The sequence below is a fragment of the Phacochoerus africanus genome, chromosome 16 (genome assembly GCF_016906955.1).
Source record: "Phacochoerus africanus isolate WHEZ1 chromosome 16, ROS_Pafr_v1, whole genome shotgun sequence".
NCBI classification, from domain to species: domain Eukaryota; kingdom Metazoa; phylum Chordata; class Mammalia; order Artiodactyla; family Suidae; genus Phacochoerus; species Phacochoerus africanus.
In genome coordinates, this window is record NC_062559.1 from 48,623,293 (window position 1) to 48,644,730 (window position 21,438).

Below are 21,438 nucleotides of genomic sequence, written 5' to 3' on the forward strand. Positions count from 1 at the left end.
ACCTAGACCCTGAATGGTGCCTCCTCCCCTGCTCCCCACCCCAACCCCGAAACAGGCCTTCTACACAATGAGACTGTTCTGGGTCACCCCCTTTCCCCCCCACCATCGCTCTCACCAGACGGAGCTGGCAGGAAACGAAATATGAGGGGAAGCAGGCAAATATGATGGATTCTGCAGTAGGTACTTCCAGGTAATGAAACACCAGCATCTGCCCATAAACAACATCTGCAATAATAGACGGAAGGGGAGGGAATCTTGTTTTAAAATCATTTATGTCTCGTAACAGCCTGGAGTGGCCACAGTGGGACTGACCACCTGGAGACACCAAAAACATGAAAAATTCAGAAAAATATAAAGTAAGTAAAATCATCCAAAATGCCACTACCAAGAAAGAACCACTATTAAAACACACTGTCTGGAGTTCCCACTTTGGCTCAGCAGGTTCAGAACACAACTAGGCTGCATGAGGATGTGGATTCAATACCTGGCCTCCAGCAGTGGGTTAAGGATCCGGCGTTGCCGTGAGCGGTGGTGTAGGTCAAAGACAGGGCTTGCATCTGGTGTGGCTGTGGCTGTGGGGTAGGCTGGCAGCAATAGCTCCAATTTGACCCCTAGCCTGGGAACCTCCCTATTCCACAGGTTTGGTTCTTAAAAGAAAACAAGAAAGCAAGCAAGCAGATGATACACGTTCAGCACAGCAGGCCCTGCTCTCGCTGTCCTAGATGTCTCTAGCCAGCACACCTCCACACTCCACGGGATGTCCCAGCTCACGCGCCCCCGGACGACCAGCAGCCGCATTACATCACCTCCAAAAACTGGGGGGGACCTCAGGTCATGAAGCCCAACCCCCCTCGTAAGGCGGGACTCTGACCACTCTGTCTAGGTCACCCAGAGACAAGAAAGTGACCAGGAGCCAGTGGAGCCCTGTTCTGGCAGGATACCTCTGAGTCCCCGCTGTGCTAAACTCAGAAAGGTGACAGAACTCTGTGGAGACAAGACACAGACTTCCTAGACTGTATCCTGGAACCCAAAGAAAAAGTGAACACAATGCTGGCAACAACCTGCTGACGCCAGCTTTATACGCTTTACAGAAAGCGTGCAACCGAGACCGCAGCTCACGCACCTCAAAGTCGGGGGGGGGGGGCGTCCCGTCCGGTGTCAGTGTTGTTGCCACAGCAAAAATGACAAATGCTTGACAACATAATTACAACTGTCAATCTTCCTAAAGTGAAATGAACTTGGAAACAGTCCAAGAGTGACAGTATAGGCACAGGAGTTCATTACGTCTCGCAACCTCCTTCCTGGAGCCTGTCACAGCACCAGGAGGCATGGCTAGAAAGGAACCGTAGTTCATCTGTTGTGCCAGCTATTTTTAGTTTTTGAATTCAGTAATTCTTTTGCAAAAAGGAGAGGTTTGGGGGAAAGTTTTTAATGCCCCTTGTCCCTGGCAATTAGCCCCAGTGCCAAACAGAATTTAATGGGGATGTGTTTTCATTTCTACTTTTGCAGCACTTGGGAGGAGAAGTCAGGGCAGGCTGATGGTATTTTCATCAGTGAAAAAAAATCTTTATAAGGGAGTTCCCACTGTGGCTCAGTGGGTTAAGAACCCGACAGAGTAGCCATGAGGATGCTGGGTCAATCCCTGGCCTCGATCACTGGGTTACAGATCTGGCACTGCCGCAAGCATCAGCATAGGTGGCAGATGCAGTTCAGATCCCGCGTTGTTGTGGCTGTGGCGTAGGCTGGCGGCTGCAGCTCCGATTAGATGCCTAGTCGGGAACTTTCACATGCCACAGGTATGGCCATGAAAAGAAAAAATAAATCAATTCAATTCAATTCAATTCAAAACACTCCTTTAAGTCAAAAGACAAATCCCCCTAGAACTTAAGGTACACAGAGAAATATACCTTTAAAAAGGCTTTTAAAAAACCATCAGTCCGTCAGCAAACTTCGGAGAAGTAGCAGAAAGAAAGGGAAGAAAGGCAGAACATGTGGGGCCAGGACGGAGGGCAGGGAGGGCACGGGCAGGACAGGGCCCTGGGTCCCACACCCCCAGGTGGTACTCATGCCCCCCCAGTCAGCCCTGCTGCCCCCCCTTCCCCCCCCCCGGTCCAAATAACAGCCCTTGAAGGATGACACGGCAGAAGAGATGCTCACTTACCACAATCACTAACTTATAGTGCCTCAGTCTCCCCACGTGTAAAACCTGGAAGAAAACTCCTTTTACTGCACACGTGTCCTTCCAGAAACTACTTAACTTCTCAACTCTGGTTTGCACATCTGTCAAGTGGAGAGATGGTATTTACAGGGTCCCTGTAGGGAGCACAGGTGCGGTGTATAACTGCCACGGGGCACAGTACCCTGGGGGCAGACGAGACCAGCCCTCATTGGCGGAAGGGCCATTTTAGTCCTGGATGGCCCCCTACCTACGTGTCCAGGCATCAAAAGATCTGAAGGTATGGGCTCCTCAAGTCTCCACCCCGTTCTTCATGATGAAATATAGCACCAGTGGGAGTTCCTACTGTGGCTCAGCGGGTTAAGAATCCAACCAATACCCATGAGGATGGAGGTTCGATCCCTGGCCTCACTCAGGGGGTTAAGTGCCTGCAGCATAGGCTGGAAGCTGCAGCTCTGATTCGACCCCTAGCCTGGGAACTTCCATATGCTGCAGGTGTGGCCCTAATAAGAAAAAGAAAAAAGAAAGAAATATGGTAGCAGTGGCCAATTCTTTTCACAGGAGCAGCATGCCTTTGGCTGAGAACGTAAGTCTTGATGAGTTTTACAAAGAAAACCAAATTTCACTCACATAATTTGTACTTACAGAGGCCTGTCCACGACTATAATCCTACCCATTTAAAGACTGCTTGTACAAGAATTCCTTCCACGAGTTTCACTAGTGAAAAGAAAACAGTAAATAAATCTCAATTAAGGAACAATGCCAAAAAGTCCGCCAACCAAAACCCACTTGTTTTTTTTCTTGTATATGTGTTCTAAGATGTTTGCCAACATGTTTTTCTAATAATTTGTCCATGGCAATGAGATGACAGGTCTACGTGCTCAGAGCCTCCCAGCTCACCTGGGTCAGAATTGAACACTCACATTTATGAAGCGGAAGGCCACCACACGCCCCGAGTCCCTCCGCAGGCCGCTTCTGGGGTCACCCACTCCCGCAGAGCCTGTCAAGCCCTTAGACACTCCCTGAGCCCACTGCGGCACAAAGCACCAGGCCAAACAGGCTGGGCCCCTGACTGCAGCCGACCTAGAAGGTGGGGGTTTTAGGGCCTTGGTGGGGACAGCCCAGCAAGAGAGGTGGCTCAGAGCCACAAAGACAACCCAAGGAGCCACAGTGGTTCCCAAGCTACCTTCCAGATCTGATGCTGGTTTATCCATTTCTGGATTCCATGAGCCAAAATTTCCACCTGCCCCATTTCCGCATCCTATTTACAGTAAAGATACATCACTGAGGGTTCCTTAGCTGAATTTCTCAGACTCTAAGAACCAAAAAGCCCTCAGTGTGAACCATGTAGCAGGACCTCCTTCTAGGCCAGCCCAGGCAGGACCGCAGAGAAGGAAACGTTATTATTACATAAATGTATAAACACCTGGGGCAGGGGGACCACCGTATTTAAGAACATAGGCGCTGAAGTCAGCTGGACGAGGTTGGCATCCTGGCTGTAGCTAGAAAATCATGGCCAAGTTTCTTAATCTCCTGTGCCTCATTTGGTTCATCTGTAAAATGGACATAACACAGCACCCACCTCAGAAGGGTCGCGAAGCTGAAAAGTCAAGTGCTTCAACGGTGCTCAGCAGAACAGGAGGTGCCCTGCTCACACCCCCCACATGAAGGACGAGCTGGCACCCACCCACAGATGAAAGTGTCTCTCTGTGGGAGCTTTGGGATGCAGGGAGGAAGCTGCAACGCCCTGGTGGTGAAGCCCAAGACCAAGAAGAGCCACTTAGAGAAGGCGGGTGGGCTTGCTGACAGTGGCCCTGGCTACAGACCACAAGGAGCCCTGTCCCCCTACAGACGTGGCTCTGGCCCAGCTTTTACGAATCAGAGAAAGTCAGTAACACTGGAGAGTCTAAAAAATACTCAAAAGTAAGATTTTCTTTTCTCTTTTCCTTTTAGGGCTGCAGATGTGGCATGTGTAAGTAAGTTCCCAGGTTAGGGGTGGAATCAGAGCTGCAGCCGCCAGCCTACACCACAGCCACAGCCATGCAAGATTCAAGCCACATCTGTGACCTACACCACAGCTCACAGCAACGCCAGATTCTTAACCCACTGAGCAAGGCCAGGATCAAACCAGCAACCTCATGGTTCCTAGGCAGATTCGTTACCGCTGAGCCACAACGGGAACTCCAAAAGTAAGATGTTTTTAAAAAGTAATTTAGGAGTACTCTTGTGGCAGAGCAGGATAAGGATCTGGCATTGTCGCTACAGTGGCTCAGGTTGCTGCACAGCATGGGTTCGATCCCTGGCCAGGGAACTTCCACATGCATTAAGTATGGTGAATAAAAGGAAAAAAGTGGGAGTTCCTGTTGTGGCTCAGTGGTTAATGAACCTGATTAGTATCCATGAGGACACAGGTTCGATCCCTGGCATCACTCGGTGGGTTAAGGATCCCGCGTTGCCGTGAGCTGTGGTGTAGGTCGCAGACACGGCTCAGGTCCAGCGTTGCTGTGGCTTTGTCATAAGCTGGAGCTCCGATTCAACCCCTAGCCTGGGAATGCCACAGGTGCGGCCCTAAAAAGACAAAAAAAAAAAAAGGAGAAAAGTGATTTTGAAATGCTACATGGTAGCAAGAAGGTTTCTTTACACATTCATATCTGAATCATTGGGATGATTTTTGATTTGAAAATGCAGATCCTTGAGGGCCCATCTAACACCACCATCATCCAAACCAAGTTTCTCATCGGGAAACGCTGGCTTGGGGGGCGCTGACGGGGGGGCGCATAATAGAACAAACCATCATAGAACAAACCAGTATTATGGGCCATAACAGAACAAACACATCTATGTCCTAACTGAGATGCTGTGGATAGTTGACTTATTTGCACATTATAAAAAACTCCTGCAACCCCAAGGACAGATCCACCCCAGATAATGGCAAAAGGAAAAAAAACTGGAAAGAACCTGAGGACGGCACAGAGCCCCTGAGTGACCCACCCTGAGGGAACCCCAGCACCGTACCTCTTCCCATGGGAAGTAATATATTTCCTCACGGTCACATCATGCGAACTGGATTTCCTGTGGTGACTCAGGTCCAAAGGCATTCTCATCAACACACGGCCTCATAAGGACTCCGTCAGCAGAGGCACACAAGAAAATCCCTCTGTCTTTTTCAAATGTTGACGTTAAACTTCCCCCAGAGAAATAAACATAAACTCACACAAATAACGCGGCTGTTTTACACCTGCGGATTTATCTATCAACGGCATGGCAGAGAGACACGGCTCTAACCCATGGGGGGGCCCAACCCCCTGGAAACGCTCCGCTCCGGTCTCCCAAGAGACCTCCTTGCAGAGGCAGCGTGACGGTGCCCCGTGCTGCGCAAGCCCCCACCTCCCACATTCAGCCTTAAATCCACCCACACTGTCACCGACGACCCCACCAAATAAAGACTTCAGACCTAAAACGCAGGAGGCTGAAGGCCAACACCTCTGGCATGCTGGTGAAGCTGACGGTCAGAGAAGCAGCTATTTTAGGGTCCGGAGTCCTTTTCAGCAATCCTAAAGCAGACTTGCTAACAAACAGAGCAGACAGCAAAGAGGAGGCAGCGTTTGAGGTCAGAGAGGAGCGAGCTCCACTGTCAACCTTTAAACACCTTCAAACACTGTTTCCTTCTGAAGACTTAACCGTATTCACGGTTGGGTTCAAAGCGCACCAACTTCGGTCAGGGGACGTTAGGTGCCAGGTGGACAGTACAAGTGTCCTTTCTCCTCGGTCTCTCGGCTCTCTGGGACGATGGCTTCTTTCTTTCTTTCTTTTTAGGGCCCCACCTGCGGCATAGGGAAGTTCCCGGGCTAGGGGGTGGATGGGAGCCGCAGGTGCCGGCCTCCGCCACAGCCACGGCAACGCCAGATCCGAGCCGCAACTGTGACCTACACCACAGCTCACGGCCACGCTGGATCCTGAACCCACTGAGCGAGGCCAGGGATCCAGCCCGCATCCTCACAGAGACTATGTCAGGTCCTTGACCCGCTCAGCCACAACGGGAACTCTGATGGGCTGATGATTTCAATGAGATCCAGAGCCATCTACCAAAAGAAGAACTTCACACACAACTGAACGCCGGTCCAAAGGGTGGGAGCCAGAAAAGGTACCAGTTCTAGTTGTGACAACCCTCCTAAAATAAGCCGACTGCCACTCTTGGCAGCCGCATGAAATACATCAGCCAGGTCACACTGACACTTGGAAAGGGACCAGACAGACGCCTCCTGAAGAGGCTGACTCCTCTAGCCTCATGGGAAAAATAGGACTCCTGTGCGGGAGGAAGGCTCCAAGAAGAGCCACTGCCCACAGAGCTGACCTCGCTCACCCGGCTCAGCCGGCCCAAGCCCAGGTAGCCCAATTCTGTACCCCGTTCCTCTCCCGCAAGGAAGCGGTAAAAGCAACAAGCCATCAACCCTCTTCTAGCTTCACGCGCTGCAGCAACGACCCTCGGTGCGCCACCTAAACAATAAGCCCCTAGAACTCTTACTCCTGACGTACTGCCATGCCGCCCCCACAAATCCCAGCTCCAGAGCCACCTCTTCCTCTGTCCCCGTGCCACGAGGAGGCAAGCCAGGACCCTTGGCTGTGTCCACAGGACTATTAGAAATGCTGACCCTGAAACACACATGAAAAGATGCTCTCCCCGTTATCAGAGACATGCAGCTCAAAACCACAATGAGGTATCACCTCACACTGGTCCGAACAGCCATCATCAAGGAGTCTACAAATAACGAGTGCTGGAGAGGGTGTGCACGAAAGGGAACCAGCCTACACAGGTGGTGGGTCTGTAAGCTGGTGCAGCCGCTATGGGGAACGGTAAGGAGCTTCCTTAAAAAACTAGAGAACCACCGTATGACCCAGGAATCCCGCTCCTGGACATCTAGCCAGAGAAAGCCATAATTCAAAAAGATACAAGCACCCCCAGTGTTCACCGCAGCACTGTTTACAACAGCCAAGGCATGGAAGCCCCCTAACTGCCCGTCAACAGAGGATTAGATAAAGAAGAGGGGAGGCGCTGGGGTCGCAGGACAGAAATCCTCCAAAACTGGATTGTGGTGATCGCTGTACACCCATGGACGTAATAAATTCACCGAGTCACTTGAACAGAAAGAATAACAGCGCCTCAGGAAGGGCTGAGCCACTGAGTATCTGTGACCTACGGACCCTGTATTTCATGGCATTGGTTCTGCAACTTGGACTCAGGATCCTTTTACAGTTTTCAGAATTTCAGAGACTCTCAAAGAGCTGTGGATTGCATGGATTACATCTATAAATCTTTCACGTAGTCAACATTAAAATTCATAAAAATTAAAAAAAGAGACGCTGTGGTACAAATAGACAATGGCATATTCCTCAACCATAAAAATGAATGAAATAATGCCGTTTGCAGTAACGTGGATGGGCCTCGAAATTATCATACTAAGGGAAGTCAGAGAAAGACACATAAGACGTGTTCACTAATACGTGGAATTCAGCAACAAAGGACACAAAAGAATTTACGAAACAGAAACAGACGCAAAGGTTTTGAAACCAAATTCATGGTTACCAAAGGGGAAATTCGGGATGGGACGGATCCACTGGGGGTTGAGATTGACTGTACACACCCCTGTGTTCAGTGTAGACAGGTGTCAAGGACCTTCTGCACAGCACAGGGTAATCTACTCAATCCCGCATAATAACCCACATGGGAAAAGAGCCTGAAAAGGAACGGATATGTGTACATGTATAAATGATTCACTGTGGTGTGCACATGAAACTAACACAACTTCCAAGTTAACTACACTCCAATAATTTTTTTTTTTTTAGGAGTTCCCCTCATGGCTCAGTGGAAACGAATCTGACCAGCATCCATGAGGATACAGGTTCGATCCCTAGCCTCACTCAGGGGGTTGAGGATCCGGCGTTGCCGTGAGCTGTGGTGTAGGTCACATTCATGGCTCAGATCTGGCGTTGCTGTGGCTGGGGTGTAGGCCAGTGGCTACAGCTCCGATTTGACCCCTAGCCTGAGAACCTCCATATGCTGCGGGTGCAGCCCTAAAAAGACCCAAAAAAAAAAATTTTTTTTTTAAATCATTATCTTGTTTAATGGTAATCACTTTCATCTTTAGGTACTTAATTTAAAAACTTTCATTTAAAAAAATTTGTTTAATCCGCCTAAAACACTGTCCAGAAAACAGAAAGATATTTTTTTGTCAGTACCTGAACAACTAACTTCACATAGAAAGTGTCCGATAAGTTATACACTGCATCATGAATGCTTTATAGAAAAATAGATGGAAGCTTTAAGTGAAAGAGGAAAAAAACCAGAAAGCAACGCCAAACCCTCAACCTCAACCATGGATGCTCTGAGATGCCCGGGTGCGCACAGCGTCCCAGGGGCCCTCCCCACCCAGCTCTCGCACCTTCACCGCGGTTTCCTTCACGACAAAGTCCACGACATCCCACCAGGGTCGCCGCAACTGCTTTCCACTGAACCTCACATACATCTGCACCTTCCCTCCTGCTCGGCTCCTCCCTTCCCTGCGCAAAGCCCAGGCCTCGCTCCTGAAGCTTCTATAGCCAAGCTCCCCATCCCAGCTGGTGTCTCTGCCCAACAGGGTCTAAAGGGTTCAGAGACAGCGACGGCCCATGAAGATGCCTGAGTGCGGAGCTCCCGCGCGGCTTGCCCAGGTCCACCACCTAGCGGTGCCCACGGGGGTCGATCAGCATGGTCCTCCTGGACGCATCTGAGGGATGATGGCTCAGTGACCACATCACGACGTGGGAGCTGAAATGCCAAAGTCCAGGGGAGCAGAGGCAAGCAGATTAGCCTGGTGCCTTCAGGGACCCTCAGCAAGCCTCCTAGTCCCGCCAAGGTGACCGAAGACTCCCTCCCATCAACTCCGCAGCAGCTCTGGGCGCCTGGTAAAAAATAAAGCTGCCTGGGGCCCTGCGCCCAGAGACGGAGGCAAGGGCTCCAGGCTGTGGCCGATTGTGAAAAGCGCCCCAGGTCAGGCCCTAAAGGGCAGCCGGGGCTCAGAGAGGCAGGGATGCGTCTGTCCCTTACTCAGGGACATTCCCCCAGACTGCTACAAATTTCTCAGCCTCACCTTCCAAGGACCTGCCTTCCTACAACTGACCTGCCTGAAAAGACAGGCTCTGGTGAAGATGCCGGTCAAGCGGCCGTGCAAGGTCCCCTTCCCTGTCCCCTTCTCTTTACAAAGCAAGGCACGCCTCCCCCACCCCCCCACGCGTACTAAGATGTGCTGGGCTAAACTGAAACCAGGGGAGCATCTGCCGAAGGCCACTGCCAATGCTGGCATCGACGCTGATCAACAGACAGCCCTCTGTCCTTCAAGACTGTGGTGCTCGGTCCTCTCCAAACGCAGCAAGGACAAGGGGGATACAGCACCAAGGAGCCAAGTGACAGGCCAGAGAATGGATGTCACCAGGAGGAGCCACGGAGGAAGGGGAGTTTCTGCTGAACTGATTTGACAAAATTCTTGCTGAAGGCAGGTCAAAGACACTGGACATGAAGGGTAGGGGGATTCATGCCAAGATTCTTACTAAACTTGGTGGTGCAGACAGACGAGGAAAGCTAAGGTAGAGGCCTAGTCAAGAAGACAGGGCAGGGAGTTCCTGCCGTGGCTCAGCGATAAGAAACTGGACTAGCATCCATGAGGACTCGGGTTCGATCCCTGGCCTCACTCAGTGGGTTATGGATCCGGTGTTGCTGGGAGCTGTGGTGTAGGTCACAGACCAAGCTCTGATCTGGTGTTGCTGTGGCTGTGGCCTAGGCCAGTGGGTACGGCTCGGATTTGACCCCTAGCCTGGGAACTTCCATATGCCACGGGTTCAGCCCTAAAAAGAGCAAAAAAAAAAAAAGAAAGAAAGAAAAAGAAAAAAAGACATGGCAGGGTTAAGGAGCCAGCGTTGTCACTGCTGTGGCTCTGGTTATAGCTGTGGCACAGGTTCGATCCCTGGCCTGGGAGGGTTCACATGCCATGGGTGTGGCCAAAAAAGAAAAGAAAGGTGTTCCCTTTTGTGTCTCGGCAGGTTAAGAACCCAACATGGTGTCCATAAGGATTCGGGCAGGTTCGATCCTTGGCCTCACTCAACGGGTTAAGGATCCGAAACTGCTGCAACCTGACGTAGGTAGCAGATGCCGCTCAGATCCCGTGTTGCCGTGGCTGTGGTGTAGGCCTCAGCGGCAGCTCTGATTCAACCCCTGGGCCAGGAACTTCCATATGCCACAGGTGCAGCCATAAAAACAAAAAAGAAAAAAAGACTTTTTAAAAACCTCCAAAAAACAGGTAGTGGAACTTCCCATTTTCAGGAACAAAGTTCCTGTTAAAGAAAACCGGACATCTCCAGTTAATGAATTTCGCCCTTTTCTGTGTCTGGGAAGAGGCAAGAGTCTGTCTGGGCTCTTTGAAATCACTCCTCTGATGTGCATCTTAACGATCTAGGGCCAGTATCCAATTTTTTTCCCATCCGGAATCCCCTCAAGATGCAGGCTTGAGGGCCGAAACATCCTTTGTTTACCCACAGAGCAGGCAACACCCTTTCTCTGTCCACAATCATCAGGATCAAATTGCCGCTGGCATTTAGAGTCCACTGTGTACGTTAAAAGAGGGCTGTTCTAGTTTAATTTTCACACTACACAAGAGAGCAAATCATTGCTCTCCTTGGCTCCTATTCATGAGTCATGAGAAATAAAATATTGCCATGTCGATACACAAAGGCTGTCACGGTCACCAGCGACTGGAGCCACCTTGGACACGGGGAGCGCTGAGGGCACTCAGGAAGAAAACTAAGAACCCCTGCCATCTAGCAGCCGGCAGACGGCAGCCACTCCCTGGGTGAGCCCTCAGGATGAGAAAACCCAGGATACTGGTCCCCGGATACTGGCCCCGGGAGCTGAGGCTCATAGTCACGGAACGATTTCCGACTTTGCATCTTCCCATACTTAGGACAGCCCTAAACTCCTTCTTAATGTGAGATCTCTGGGGTTCTTTTATCGACAGTAATCTTTTGTTCCTAATACCTGCCCTTTGTTGCTCAACTCCCACAATCCCTGCTCCCTGCTCACCTCCAGAGGTGACGTTAGCACTTTTCTAGGGATGGGAGGATGGAGGAGTCTGTCGGGGACTCTTTGAAATCAGTTTTCTCAGGGTTACTTGAGAGGCTGCCTCCCGGGCTTAAGTCTTCATTTTGCCCCCAATAAAACAGAACTCACAACTCTCACGCTGTGCATTTTAAGTCGACAATAAAAAAAGATCACATGTCAACTTAAAAATATGTGAGGGGGATATAGTTTTCGAAAATTACTTACATGAGCGTACAAACAAATTTTGACAATCTCTGAGCTAAAAAAAAAGCGGTCAGGAGGAAAGTGACAAGAAATAAGTTAAAAAAAAAAAAAAAAGAATAACAGAAAGAAGCCAGAGTTCCCGAAAAGAATCTAAGGCTAAGCTCCTTGGAAGGCATCTTGAGGTCGGCAGTAATCAGCTGAGTTTGTTGAGCTTTTAAGGAAGGAGGAGACCCTGCAGGTGCAAGCGTGATGCCCTGAGGCTGGGACTTGCTTCCCACAACCTCCTAGATTTCCATCCCTGGTTTTTTTTTGTTTTTTTTTTTGTTGTTTGTTTTTTTTGGTCTTTTTAGGGCGGCACCCACGGCATACGGAGGTTCCCAGGCTAGGGGTCCAATCAGAGCTACAGCTGCCGGCCTTTGCCACAGTCACAGCAACACAGGATCCAAGCCGTGTCTACGACCTACACCACAGCTCATGGCAACGCCGGATCCTTAACCCACTGAGCAAAGCCAGGGATTGAACCTGCGTCCTCATAGATCCTCGTCGGGTTCATTAACCGCTGAGCCACGAGGGGAACGCCAGTCTCCATCTTTGACTTGGCTCTGTTCAATACTTCCATTACCCCGCTGGCTAAAGCCAACAATGGTGTATAATAACCAAAACCATAAAGGATACTGGATTTTAAAAAGTAGCATTCACGGAGTTCCTGTCACGGCGCAGCAGAAACGAATCCGACTAGGAACCACGAGATTGCGGGTTTGATCCCTGGCCTCGCTCAGTGGGTTAAGGATCCAGCGTGGCCGTGAGCTGTGGTGTAGGTCACAGATGCAGCTCGGATCTGGCGTTGCTGTGGCTGTGGTGTAGGCCAGCGGCTACAACTCCGATTCGACCCCTAGCCTGGGAACCTCCATATGCGGCAGGTGCGGCCCTAAAAAAAGAGAACAAAAAAGCAGTCTTCACATTTAGAATGGACTCGCAATGAGCTCCTGCTATATAGCCCAGGGAACTGTATTCAGCCTCTTGGGACAGACAGACCGGGATGGAAGACAACATTAGCAAAAAGAATGTGTGTGTATAACGTGTGTATGTGTACAGATAGAGGAGACTGGGCCACCATATGCTGTACAGCAAAAAGTGACACAACACTGTAAATCACCTATACGCTAATAAAATTTTAAAAATAAATACAATTTAAGAAAAGAGTATTCAGGAGTTCCTGTCACGGCGCAGTGGTTAGCGAATCTGACTAGGAACCATGAGGTTGCAGGTTCAATCCTAGCCTGGGAACCTCCATATGCCACAGGAGTGGCCCTAGAAAAGGCAAAAAGATAAAAAAAAAAAAAAAGAAAAGAGTATTCAAGGCATTCCCATTGTGGCAGAGTGGAAAAGAATCCTACTAGTATCCATGAGGATGCAGGTTCGATCCCTGGCCTCACTCACTGGGTCAGGGATCCGGCATTGCCCTGAGCTGTGGTGTAGGTCGCAGATGTGGCTCGGATCTGGCGTTGCTGTGGCTGTGGTGTAGGCTGGCAGCAGCAGCTCCGATGTGACCCCTCGCCTGGGAACCTCCACATGCTGCAGCTGCGTCCCTAGAAAGCAAAAAATACAGTACAATAAAATAAAATAAAAAATAGTACTCAAAAATGAAACAAAAACAAAAAATAGTATTCAGATGTTGACAGGCCTAAGAAGATGAGATGGAGGACGTACTGCAAAATGGAATTGGAGTCAATGCACAGACCTCAGTTTAGGGTTTAAATATTATACTAAACAGCTCTATGCTGTTAAAGACTCTGTGGTTACCTGCAGCACGTGTGAAACAGATTTAAGTATCAGTGCAAACACAGTGGGAATCTCTCGGCTCATCTTTGCTGCCTAAGTTAAACAGTCCAAACAAGGGTTGCCAGGGAGAGAGGCGCCAGTGCCAGGGAGAGACCACGCCCACAGGGAGAGCCACATCCTTATGGTTCAACCAAGTCCCAGTGGGGTGACATGGGAGGCAAGCCAAAGGCTGCACGATAAAACAACTGGACACCGAACTCGCTCCTTCTAAAACAGCACAGCAACACCCCTGCCCACTTCACACGAGCAGCTCCTCCAGAAGCAACCTCTGCCGGCAGGGTCACGGGCGAGAACACCACAAATACACCACAAACGGAGAGCAAAGGGATCCTGCAGATTCCCCCAAAGACGCCGTACCTCTCCACGTCTATGAAAGGGACAGAAGAATCTGGCAGGGACCCCCTAATAATGACTCCACAGATGTCCAAAGGAGAATGGTATGAATAAAAATGAACAAGAGGAGGTTCCCACTGTGGCTCAGCAGTAATGAGCACGACTAGCATCCATGAGGATGCGGGTTCGATCCCTGGCCTGGCTCAGTGAGTTAAGGATCCCAAGTTGCTGTGAGCTGTGGTGTAGTGAGCAGCCATGGCTTGGATCTGGTGTGGCTGTGGCTGGCAGCTATGGCTCTGATTCAACCTCTACCCTGGGAACTTCCATATGCCATGGGTGCAGCCCTAAAAAGCAGAAAAAAAAAAGAAAAGAAAAGAAAAGACAAGAGAAGCTGGAGGTGGACATAGGGTGGGGTTTGATTACTAGAGCAAGTAATTCTGTAAAATAAGGGAAAAAACCTTACTAGGATCATGCTGCTAGTTTGGGATGTCAAGTGAAAGCCAGGCTGTTATGCATCGCAGACTTTTTTTAGACTAAAGTAGAGTTGATTTACCATGTTGTGCCAATTTCTGCTGTGCTGCAAAGTGACCCAGTCATACAGCATCACAAACTTTTATCAGAAACATTAATTCTCCCTTCCCACCTGCCTAAAAAACTGATTCAAGTCTAAAAAAATGGGGATTTAAGGTCAAATTCATCTATTTGTACAAGCTGGGGTTGGTTGGTTTGTTTTCGACATAAAGCTCAAACGTTTTTCCCAGGGTTAACTTTGAAATGTTGATCCGTGTTTGCAGTGGATTCATGGGGTGGCCTCTTTCTGGGACCGGTGTTTTCAGACAGGGATGATTTCCTGATCACGGTCCGTCCAGTTTGGCAGTTTCCAAAGGGCAGCTGTGAGGACGGTGAAATGATTCAAAACCGGGTCTTGGAGAAACGGCAGAAGGCGAGGAAGCTGGGGAAGAACGGTGGGGACCGGCACAGCTGCTCAAATACTGAGGGGCTGTCACTGTGATTCTATTTCTTCAGAAAAGCCCGCAGGTACAGAACCAGGTAGAACCAGGTAGAAATAATGCAGACATTTCTACTCAATGTAACCGAAAACTTTAACAACCGCAATTGCCCAAAAAGTTGATGCTTGCCCTTAAGAGAGAAGGAGCTGCCATCACTAGAGGTGTTCATTAATGACAAGCACTAAGTCCTGGCACACAGGGCCTCCTTCAGAGTCCACAGCTCATCAATCACCTTCCCCTCTCCTGCCATAGACCCCTCAGCGCCCTCCCCCAAGGTCATTACTCATTCATCTCCTTACTCATTCAAATATTTAGAGTCCCTACTTTGGGCCAGGTACGGTTCCAGGATCAGAGGCTGCTTGGGTTAACAAAACAAATCAACACCTTTGCTCCTATATCAGGTAGATTGTGGAAGGTAAATGCCATCCTATTTGGGGAGTTCCCTGGTGGTCCCGTGGTTCAGATGCGGTGTTTTCACTGCTGCGGCCCTGGGTTTAATCCCTGGTCTGGGAACTGAGATCCCACATCAAGCCAGGGCAGCAGTCAAAAAAAAAAAAAAAAAAAAAAAAAGGAAAAAAAATCCTATTTTAAAGGTAATAGATAGAGAGAAAGGAGGGAATTAGTCAAAGAAAGAGCTGGGAGGGAGCTGGGTTGAATGTTGTATAGGGCGGGGCCAAGGCAGGCCTCAGGGACAGGGTGACACGTGAGAGCCCTCGCCCAGAGGATAAACGCAGGTTCTAAGCAACATCTTGCCATCTCCCGGAGAGACAACCCAGGGGCCACCAGCCTAATCCATGGACTTCTACGGTCACTGCCCCCCCAGGTGGTCTCGATGGCCGTGCACAAGCCAAAGGGAAAAGCCAGGGCTGGTCAGAGCCCCGGGTCTGGGCCCAGGGCGCCGGGCTCTCCTTACACATCAGGACTCAGTTTTCCCCACCGAGAGCGGAGTGCTTGCCACCAGGTTCACTGCTCACTGCCCCTCGCCTTCTGGGCGCTTCCAGAGATAACCCACGCCCTGCAGAGCTCTCTGCCATGCCAACTGCATGTTACTCACATTCCAAAAACTCTCAAGAGTGGGAGGGCTGCCACGGTCTATTTCAGAAAACTGGCACCCAGGGGCTGCCATGTTCACTGCAATGCCAGGACGCCCAAAACCACTCGGCCAGAGACAAAAAACACTCTGAAGCAGGACTTGGTTCTAACGTCAAGACTCCTGGATGCCAAAATACAATGGGGTTGACAAAAATACTCAGAAGGTCCCCTTTCCAACCCTCTAAGGAGGGACCGCTCCCTCTTCTAGAGCAAGAAGTGCTCTTTGGCCAGAACTCTGAAAACACATGGCAGCCTCGCTCAAAGGATTCCAGCGTTTGGTTCCAGGGGAGGGTCAGAAAGATACAGATGCCAGTCTCATCAATAAAATAATCTAGTAAAGAATTCTTGGAGTTCCTGTGGTGGCTCCATGAAAACAAATCTGACTAGCACCTGGGAGGATGCATGTTCGATCCCTGGCCTCACTCAGTGGGTTAAGGATCCAGCGTGGCTGTGAGCTGTGGTGTAGGTCCCACACGTGGCTCGGATCCTGCGTTGCTGTGGCTGTGGTGTAGGTCAGCAGCTACGGCTCCGATTCAACCCCTAGCCTGGGAACCTCCATGTGCCACGGGCGCGGCCCTAAAAAGCTTAAAAAAAAAAAAAAGAATTCTTTCTCCGGTGAATGGATGCAGCAGAACCCCCAGCCCTGGCACCGGGGACGGGGGAGGATTTCATACTCAATAGTACCCTATACATTTCTGGGCTCATTTCAGTAAGAACAGAACCCAGAACAAATAGTAAGTAGTCCGTACATTACAAAAGTGTCACCAACCTGACCTCTAGAAACAGACTGCGGTGACAATCTCTAGAAAACCACGCGCTCTGCCAAAGCCCCCAGGCGGCCCATATGCTCAGGGCCTGATGACTCCCCAGGTTCCCCTAAGGCGTAATCAGGCTTGAAACCGCTTTTCTTTTTCAGTTTCTAAGGTGCTCGTGCCACCGGGAATTGCCTCGCCAGGGTTACTAGGAGAGATGGCTCAGCACCGTCACGCTCCCTGCAGGTGCTGGTCTCAGGGCCTCACGTGGACCCAAGCACAGGAGAAAAACACAGGACGTGAGGATCTCGTGACCCAAAAAGAGCTGTGGGGTCCCCCTGCCCTGCGGTCACACTCGTGGCCCAGGTGCCTGGGAACCCCTCCCTGGCTTCCCTTGAAGTTCACAGGCACCTTCAAGTTAACGGAGAGGAAAGGTCACTTGAGTAATGAGCTCCCCAGAAGCCTCCCTGGGGAAGAGGTGCCATCAGCAGCCTGTTCCTACTTTCAGCCCAGCCTGGGCTTCCAGGTTGCTCCCGCTGATGCCCACTAAACGGGCACGACTGCTCACAGCCCCCAGTGTCACTCTCCAGCGTAATGGTTTGGAGGCTAAATTATGGCTCCCCTGGAGAAACGTGACTGAGTTCCTAGAGGGCCTTCTGCTGGTTTACCTGTTTCGTGGGACGAAGACCTCTCCAAGGGGCCCACTGCGCACCCATTCTCTCCGTGTCTCTGTCCAGCAGCGGGAGAGGCAGCAGCACAGCACGGGGAGCTGGGGCCACTGCCCGGGCTGACATCTCAAGCCCTCACACGTCACAGCACTGAGACTGCGGACAAGCTCTTAACCATCTCCCATGTAAAACAGAAACGGGAATAAAAGCGATGGCTAAGAAGACTGATGAGTTAATATTTTTAAAGTGCTTAGAATAATGCCCGCAGAGGGTAAGCATCTGAAAGTGTTTGCTAAGTAAAAACACATACACAGTCTAGTAGGTAAGTGAATTTCTACAAAAGGATGCGAGGCAGGGGAGGAAAGCCCTTTCATTTTTATTCTTTATTTTTTGGGGCCTCCCCTGAGGCATGTGGAAATTCCCAGGCAAGGGACTGAACCTGTGCCACTGCGGCAACCTGAGCCTCTGCAGTGACAACACTGGAGCCTTAACCTGTTGCGCCCCAAGGGAATTCCAGGAAAGCTCTTCGTAAACAGATTTTATTTCATTTCATTTCATTTCATTTTTAACAGCTTTTAGATCACTTTTTTGCTCAAGGACTTTTCACTAGCAAAGCCCCATTCCCACTGGCGGTAAGTCCTGCCGGTGAGGAAGAGGATATGCCAGAGGCCAGGACGGCATGGAGGCTGCCGGGTGGTTTATAATCAACTGCACGAGGACTACAATGGAACCCACTCAAGTAGAACAAAGAAACAAGGTCAAGTATCCCAGGTTGCAGCTGGCTGTCAGACGTCTTCAAATATCTCCCTCGATTATCTTGGGCGCTCAACTTGAAGAGATCCCTGTGCTTCTGCACCTCCTGGGCAAAGGAAGCTGCCCTTTTATGTATGTGAGTCAGGACTTCAAAAGCATCAGAGGGGTACTGATAACAACCAACTTTAGATGAAAGTCAGAGCCATCCACCTAAGCTGAAAACATCTCATATACGTATCTCATGTATAAAATTCCACGTGATAAATCAGAAAGAAATCCTAATTCCTCAGAGACCCCTCTCCACCACAGACAAAAATGGGTGCTTGGCCATAGCCAAGACATGGAAACCACCTAACTGTCCACTGACCGATGAATAGATTAAAAAGACGTGGTCTGTAAACACATGGAGTACCCCTCAGCCGTGAGGGGGGACAGGACAGTGCCATTTGCAGCAACATGGATGGGACTGGAGACTCTCGTGCTGGGTCAGGTGGGTCAGAGGGAGAAGGACGGACACCCTATGATGTCACTTGCATCTGGGGTCTGGTGTACGGCACAAACGAACCTTTCCACAGAAAAGAAACGCATGGACCTGGAGACCAGAGGAGGTGGTTGTCGGAGGTGGGGGGGGGGTGAAGGGGGTGGACCAGGAACCCAGGGTTTATAGATGCAAACTGTTTCCTTTGGAGCAGATGGGCAGTGAGGTCCTGCTGTGTAGCCCTGGGAACTGTGTCTAGTCCCTTGTGGAGCACGGTGGAGGGTAGTGTGAGAGGAAGGACGTGTGTGTGTGTGTGTGTGTGTGTGTGTGTGTGTGTGTGTACGTCTCGCTGGGTCACTCTGCTCTACAGCAGAGCGCTGACAGCCCGGTTAACCAACTACAATGAAAAAACAAAAATCACTTCTAAAAATACGGGTGCCTGGGACAATTACGGAAAAAAAGGGCTCTCATCCCATGAAAACAAAAATTATCCATCATCTAGATATGTGACTTTGTGAAAGCACCAATTTCGTCGTTTGAATTCATGTTGTCACCGTTCTGCTTAAGATCGCCTCACCTTTCCGGCATGATTTGAACTCTGTATGAAGATGATAAATTCCTGTGGACGAAGAATGTCACCTGCCACAGCAGTAAACAAAGGATGTTGTACCCACGTAGCCATCGGCCACTGTGGCGGCCCCTGACCGCACCCTGAGGGGAGTCAGGATGGAGAAAAGCTGGTTGCCCTAAGCAGTCAAGGCGCACGTCAAGGAGTGACTTCAATGAGCCCAGACACTTCCATCTTCCCATAAAAGCACTAAATTCATTTACTTGAGCTGTCTGGTTTTCTTTAATTAACCATAATCTTTTGACTTTCCAACTACCTGCTTTTGTGAGGTTTTGGTCTTTGGTTTGGGGGGAGATGGTTTGTGTGTGTGTGTTTTCTGGGGGGTTTTTTTGTTTGTTTTTTGCAAAAACTCCCATATATCCTGACTCCTCCCTGACCTCTTTGGAACAGTCGCTCAGAGCGACCTGGGAGCCTGTCTCCAGGGCTTATGTCCTGAGTATCTCTGAGGAATGAAACATAATCCTTAACTTTTAGGTTGTGTGTTGTGTCTCAGTCGACATTCCTATGCAACACAGCATCTACTTTGGAAAGAACTGGGTCCGTAAGGCAGTCTTGGCTACATACAGGGGCACAGAACCACATACATGAAGGACCTTGGGGAGGAGTTCCCACGGTGGCACAGTGGGTTAAGAATTCAACTGCAGCTGCTGGGGTCGCTGCAGGGGCATGGTTTCAATTCCTGGCCTGGCGCAGTGGGTTAAAGAATCACGTGTTGTCGCAGGTGCCTCGAAGGCTCACTGCTGCAGCTTGGATTCAATCCCTGGCCTGGGGAACTTCCACGTGCCACGGATGTAGCCATAAAATGTAAAAAATTAAAAATAAACTAATAAAAAAAGACCTTAGGGAGGTTACAACCAATGAAACGCTAGATGATTTCAGCAAGGGCAGATTTAAAAGTTGGGGAGACTGTATGCCTAGGTACAGACGCATCTGTTTCTTTGTGAATAGTGGTCTCAGTTTCACTTCTCTGTTACTCCGTCAGTGACGACCTGGGAGATGCGATTCCTAAGGTCATAGAATCCCGAATAAATGAAAAGAAGGCAAGTGGAGGGCAGTCTACAAAAACACGAACCACTCAGACAGGGAGATAGAAGAACAAAACCAGGAAGTCTTTGCTATGGCCAAGCCAGGCTCGAGAAACCTTTCCATCAGCCCTCCTTCCAGGAGAGTTAAGACTGACTCTCCCAACATTTTGTAACATTTAATTTAGTTCTTAATGAATTAATTTAATTCTTTATAAATGAAGGAAACTGGAGTTTCCATTGTGGCTCAGCAGTAACAAACCCAACTAGCATCCATGAGAACGCAGCTTCAATCCCCGGCCCCCACCAGTGGGCTAAGGATCCGGAGTAGCCAGGGAGCTGTGCTGTAGGTCACAGATGTGGCTCAGATCCCATGTTGCTGTGGCTGTGGTGCAGGTCGCAGACACAGCTGGGACCCCAAGTTACTGTGGCCGCGGCACAGCCCTCAGGTGCAGCTCCGCTTGGACCCCTAGCCTGGAAATTTCCATATGCCGCAGGTGCGACCCTAAAAAGATAATAAATAAATAATAAAGGAGGGAAACCAAGGAGTCATTTCCAGGACAACACCCAACTATTAAAGAAAAGAGTTTTACTACCCCAAATAGAAAAGACACAAACATAAGACTCTCATCACTCATTCACTTTGACTTCACTAATTTAACAAAAGTCCCTTCAAAACAATAAAGCTGAGTAAGGAGTGGAATAAGCCTAGTCCAGGCCACACCCCAGAACCCCACCAGCTCACATTTTAAAGAACCCGCTTTAGCGAGAAGGGGGTGGTCCCCAACCAGGATGCAACTTTCCAGCCAGGGGCGGCCGAGGTCCCCACGAGGCTGCGGCCAGCAGCGCTTCCTCCGTGGTGGCTTCAACAAGTCCTCTGTCTCGGCTCCAAAAGGCCACACCCACCACCCCAGCTCTCCGGGGTCCTTCCCTCGCGTCTGAGCACTTCGCGCATCGTTTTCACCAGCGGGGACATTTCCTCCCGCTCAGCCCCGCCATCTCCCTCGCGGTCCCGTGACGCTGCCGACAACCACGTCTCCGCTCGCTCGCACCTCGACCCGGAGGCGCCCCCGCCCCAGCCCCAAACCGCTGGGCGCCCCAACTCTGCGCCTGCGCCACTCCTGGGACCCTCACCCCCACCCCGAGCCGGGGCCCTCGGGCAGGGGAAGGGGCGCACGGCCCGCAAAGGGGGCTCCCGTGTCCTCCCGACGCGCAAGAATCCGTAACGCGGTCGGGGGGATGGAGGGGCGTGAGAAGAGAGGGGAGGACGGGGGCGACCCCGCCACCAGGGCTCCGATCGACGCCTTCCGCACCGGGATCCGGGCGGGTGGGTGAGGCGCTGCCCCTCGGGCC

At 50.4% G+C, this 21,438-nt stretch overlaps 1 protein-coding gene across 2 annotated transcripts in view; it reads right to left on the bottom strand.

Annotated features, from left to right (window-relative positions):
- Positions 1–21,438, bottom strand: part of VOPP1 (VOPP1 WW domain binding protein) — an 85,509-nt gene that overhangs the window by 63,770 nt on the left and 301 nt on the right. The gene's annotated exons all lie outside the window — the stretch shown is intronic.